This window comes from Bos taurus, chromosome 14 (genome assembly GCF_002263795.3).
Source record: "Bos taurus isolate L1 Dominette 01449 registration number 42190680 breed Hereford chromosome 14, ARS-UCD2.0, whole genome shotgun sequence".
In the NCBI taxonomy this organism is placed as follows: domain Eukaryota; kingdom Metazoa; phylum Chordata; class Mammalia; order Artiodactyla; family Bovidae; genus Bos; species Bos taurus.
Genome location: NC_037341.1, coordinates 43,443,624 through 43,449,623, shown reverse-complemented (window position 1 = coordinate 43,449,623; position 6,000 = coordinate 43,443,624).

The window sequence follows — 6,000 nt, the reverse complement described above, 5'->3', positions numbered from 1 at the left end:
GAGGAATTCTTTTATCTGTTAAAACTACTCATCTAAACACCTCTTTGCAATCTGTGACTGTCTTTTTCTAAAATTTATTCATTTTTAATTGAAGGATAATAGCTTTACACTATTGTGTTTGCCATACATCAGCATGAATCCACCATGGGTATACACATGTCCCTTCCCTTTTGAACCTCCCTCCCACCTCCCACCCCGTTATGGCTGTCTTTTTAATTTTTTTATTGGTGTTATTTTTTTTTAGTGGTATGAGTATTTATTGCTTTAAAAGTTTAAAAAGGCAAATGAAGCATTTTAAAAATAACACATTTACATTTTAAAAAACTAAGGTAAATGCATATTTAACTGGTACACCAGTGTTAGGCTACTAGTTATAGTTACTCTTGTCTATATTTTGTGATATTTTATAAAAGAAAAATAAAAACAAACACCAAGGAAAATTTTGACCCTTATTCCTCTCACCTCAAGCCCTAAACAAGATAAGCACACAAACCTCTTTTTTTCCTGATCTTAAACATACTTTATGGAAGGTTATTGAACACAGGACAAGAAAATCGCATCTAAAATGACTTGGAATTCTGGGGACATTCTTGGCTAAGACACCCAATCATAGGAACAGCCCCAGGCCAAATTGTGAAAGAGTTACGTGTCTCTGGGCGCCTCCATTCCTGAACCCCCACCCTATCCTTTCAACATCTTCTCCTCCCCCCAGGCACCTGGTAGCCTCCTTGGATTCCCAAAGTCACCTCTCCCAGCCCTGGTCACAGAGAGGCACACAAAAGTGAAAAACCAACTAAGCGTGAATTCAACCCCAGAAGCGTTTCCAGGTTGAAAATCTTCAGAGAATGACAAAGACAGACAAATGAAAACGGTCAGAATTCCTCAGCGTGGTTTCTCAAGAGCAGGCACAAAATGACCCAGAAGCTCCCAACACTTCCACACCTACTACTGCTGGAGTGTGGAGTTGCCATCTTGTTACCCATCAGAGCCCAGGGGCCACCCAGCCCACAGAGCTTCCCCTGTCTTGTCTGTGCTGGGCTCTGCGGGAGACTTGGGGTAGGGGGGAGTGATGTCTGCAAAGAGAACACCAAAATCCCTCTCCCCAGGGGGCATGCAGTCTACGTTTGTGATGGGGAGGGGAGAGCAGTAAGGGTCTTGAGAAGGTCTACAAATAAAGCGAGTCAACTTCCGTTATACTATCTCTGACAATAAGTACTTTGGAGAACCAAGCAGGAAAGGGGACCAGCAGAGCAGAGGGCGGGACTGATGCACTTTGACCGGGTAAGGTCGGGGTGTCATTTGAGCAAAGACTTGAAGAAGGTGAAGGGTGAGCCAGGAGGCTCTGTAAGGAAAAGGGGGCAGCAAGTAGGTGAACTGCCCACCTCGCAGCTCTCCAACATTCCCTGTCCTTCAAGACTGAACCTCGCAAGTTCTAAGAAGACATCATGCGATGTTTTGCTTCACTAGTTTGCATACACTGTTCTCTTTGCCTGAGATCCACTGCCTGTCTTTTCTGCCTGGCCAACTCCTAATTGTCCTTCCTGACCCAGATCAGATGCCAGCCCCGCCCTGCCCTCCCTGCCCCCCGCTGCCATGAAACCTTCTTCAGTGCCTCTAGACAGATGTGCTTTCAAAATACTGCATTCACTTCTTACTAGAAACCCACACCCCTTTTCTGGGGAAGTGTTTCACAGTATTCTCACAACAAGGGGTAAGCTATTACTACCATTATTGCTGTTGGACCTACAAGAAAACAAGTTCTAACAGGTTGAGTAACTGGTCCTGGGTCATCAGCTAGATTTGGAAGCCAGGACGTTAAAGTCAACAACCTGTGCTGCAAAACAAGGCTCTTCCTGAAAAACCTAGGAGCCTCCTCAGGCACTGGGTATATTTGTTTCAGCATGTTCTGCTATTTCTTGATCAACTTAAGGACAGACCCCATTTTTGTTTGGATGGAGGAGAGGTTCTCTGGGAGTATCAGGTAAATATTTGTTCAATGAATAAAGGGATGAATTAATCAGCAACAGTGCAAGCACTCATGTGGAATTTATTTTTGAGCAGGAGTCTTCCTGTGCTACCTAAATCATACCTCGGGGGTGACTACTCAGTCCACCTGACCTCACCAGAATCAGGTAATGCTAGGGGAAGGGATTCTTTCGGCATTTGGCTATATTCTTTCCACTTTGGGCACCCTTAAGTAAGTCGGGCGGGGGTCAGGTCAGCAAATGGAGCCACGGAGCATACAGGTGGCAGGATAACAGCACCTGGGGCCAGAGGCCACGAAGCAGCGAGACCTGGGAACTCAGCCTCTCTTGCCTCCGCATCTTAGCTGTCTCAGTGTTTCTCTCCTAAACAAACAAGTAAACTTCAGACCCCACATCTCCAAGCAGGACAGCAAGAGAGTGTATCTTCCCTAGACTTTCTGAAAAGGTGGAGAGTGTAGTTTTCCATTGACAACACTAAAGCTTCCCCAATGGCTCAACGGGTAAAGAATCTGTCTGCAACACTGGAAATACAGGAGATGCAGGTTCAGCCCCTGGGTCAGGAAGATCTCCTGGAGAAGGAAATTGCAACTCACTCCAGTATTCTTGCCCAGGAAATCCTATGGACAGAGGATCCCAGGGCTACAGTCCACATGGTGGCAAAGACTCACACGTGTCTGAGAGATTTAGCACACACTCATGTAAGGTAATAAATGAGATGCTGTGTTCAAACTCTGGGAGAAAAGGAAGGGAAGAAGGTCTAAGAGTGACCAAGAATGAGGGAAGAGCAGGTCTTGAAGGTGACTTTCTAACAGATGCTTAATCTCTGTTCCAGGTAGGCACCTGTGAAATATTTACTAAGTAAATTAGCTGGATCTATGGGAGGGAAACTTTTTCTGCTTCCGGTAGTTGGAGATGGTGTTTTTCTTCCAAATCAGGATGAGGAAATATTTACGTCACTCTTTTCAGTTTCTAAAGGGCTTTCCGCATGCAACGTCTCAATATGAAACTGGGGGTGGCTAATTGTTTCTTCTCCACCTCCTTCGTTCACTCATCTGCAACCATATTCATACAACACCCAGGACATGCCAGGTATGTGCAATGAGCTCAGATACCTAGAAGCCACGGCCTGTCTACCAAGAGCCCCAGTCCTGAAGGGGTGCCACACAAGTGACTGTGGAGACAGTCAGAGCAGCCAAGAGAGTTGTCTGTCAGGCCCTCACATCAGCCCAAAACAGGGGAGAAAGTCTCCAAAGATGAGTGAGCAAAGTCTAAGAAATCTGTTCAGTGTTTTTCTTTTGACTGAATTATCTTATTGTTTAAACGTGAAAACAATGTCCTATGTCCTAAGGGAGATGGAAGGGCTGAGATAAAAGCCCTGAAGTATTCTACTTCCCTAGACCCCCAGCATCCCCTCCTGGGTGGATAAGCTCTGGATGAGCTCTCAGCTCCACGTGGAGGCAGGGGCCAAAAGGGAAACCCCACCCCCACCCGCTCTTTACAGCCTAGAACACCAAAATCCAAACTCTACTCTTATCTAATTCTGTTAAACATGTAAAACACTGGCAGAGGCAATGCATGACCCCAGGTGCCTCTTTGCAAAACACAGAGCGGGCCATATGTATAGAATTCGTGAGTGTATGCTAAGTCGCTTCAGTCGTGTAAGACTCTGTGCAACCCCATGGACTGTAGCCCACCGGGCTCCACTGTGCATGGGATTCTCTAGGTAAGAATACTGGAGTGGGTTGCCATGCCCTCCTCCAGGGGATCTTCCCAACCCAGGGATCAAACCCAGATCTCCTGCATTGCAGGCCGGCTTCTTTACCATCTGAGCCACCAGGGAAGCCCATATATATGTGTGCGTACATTATATACGTATGTATATATAGATGGACATCTCCTCTAAGGTTGGCTCCAGCTCTAGCTTTTCTTTTACAACTCACAGCCGTATCAACCATTTTCATCTCAGGTGCTTTCATGGTATGTTATCTTGAGAACTGAGGGTTTGTGATCAGAGAACAAGCAGTCAGAGTAGGAAGGGGAAGAGTCTGGGAGGCCGAGAGTGAGGGAGTACTTTGGTGAGGTGGGTGGGGCAGGGAAAAGGTTTGAAAAGGGGAGGACTCCTCCCACCTTGATCCCTCCCTCTTGGAGGTCATTTTCTTTTCTTTCCTGGTGTCCCTTGCTGTTCCTCCACCAGAACTGATGTTGAATACCAGCATCACCAAGGTGTCCGTCTCATGCTTTGGCCCCAGTAGGAGTCACAGTCTTAAATTTTTAGGCCTATTGTGGGTCGGGCACTGAGTACTTTCTAATACACTTGGAGAGTGTTTTGAAGCAGATGCCTTCAGACCACACCATAAAGAATAAATAGGTAGAGGGACTTCCCTGGTGGCCCAGAGGTAAAGAATCCACCTTGCAATGAAGGGGAGGAAACTAAGATCTCACATGCTACCGAGCAGCTAAGCCCACATACGCCGGAGGCCATTTGCCACAACTAGAGAGCCCATGGGCCGCATGGAAAAGATCCCTCATGCAGGAACTAAGACCCGAGGCAGCCAAAGAAAGAAAGAAAGAATAAATAGGTAGAGTAAAAACAACGAAACTTTGTGTAGAATCTCACAATTGTCCAAGAGATATATTACTTCACTATCCCTTCAGCACAGCCCTTTGAGCTGGGCAGTCTCCACATCTCAAAGACGAGGAACAAGGCCATGTAGAGTCAGAAAGCAAACCCAAGTTCACGTGTCTGGTTATCACTGGGTGTAAACAGTGGGACGCAGATCCTAAGGAAGAAGTTGCAGGGACAGTTCAGAACCCACTCCATTTGTGGCCAGTGGGCCAGCAGGGTAAACCATACCGCCCAACTCCAGCATGCCAAAGGAGAGAGGACCACCTCAAATGTACCATATAGCGATACCTAGCATCTCCGTCTCTGCAGCTTCCTTCTTCCTAAGATTTGAAAACTAGAGGGTATGAAGAACCCTCCTACCCAGGGCTGGGAATATAAATTGGTACAGCCATGATGGAAGTTCCTTAAAAACTCAAAATAGAGTTACCATACGGTACAGCCATCCCACTCCTAGGTATATATCCAGAAAAGAGGAAAACTCTAATTCAAAAAGATGTTCACAGCAGCACTATGTAATTGGCACATGCATACACAATAGAATATTACTTAGCCAAAGGGGAGAGGATTAGGGAGGGATAAGTTAGGAGTTCGGGATTAATAGATACACACTACTATTAATAGATACACACCTATTAATAGATACACACTGTATAGATACACACTATATTAATAGATACACACCTATTAATCGTATTTACCATACGATACAGCCATCCCACTCCTAGGTATATATCCAGAAAAGAGGAAAACTCTAATTCAAAAAGATGTTCACAGCAGCACTATTTACAGTAGCTAAGACATGGAAGCAACCCAAGGGTTTTTCCACTGACAGACAAATGGATAAAGAAGATGTGGCACATGCATACACAATAGGATATTACTTAGCCAAAGGGAAGAGGATTAGGGAGGGATAAGTTAGGAGTTTGGGATTAATAGATTCACACCTATTAATAGATACACACCTATTAATAGATACACACCTATTAATAGATACACCTATTAATAGATACACACTATTAATAGATACACACCTCCCTCATATATAAAATAGATAAACAACAAAGACCTACTGTAAAGCACAGGGAACTATATTCAATATCTTGTAATAACCTATAATGGAAAAGAATCTGAAAAAGTATAGAGATAAATATATATGTATAACTGAATCATTTTGCTGTATACCTGAAACTAACGTAACATTGTAATTCAACTAACCTTTAATAATAATAATAAAAGATTTGAAAACCAAGTAAGGAAAATCTACTAAAGAAAATCAATTCTTTGATCATGATCCCCTCCCCCACCCTTTATTCTGCTTAGAACCAGCTGTGTAGGAAATAAACCTCTTCTGGGGCATTTAAAACTTGCAGTTTTTGCCAGTTCAACAAA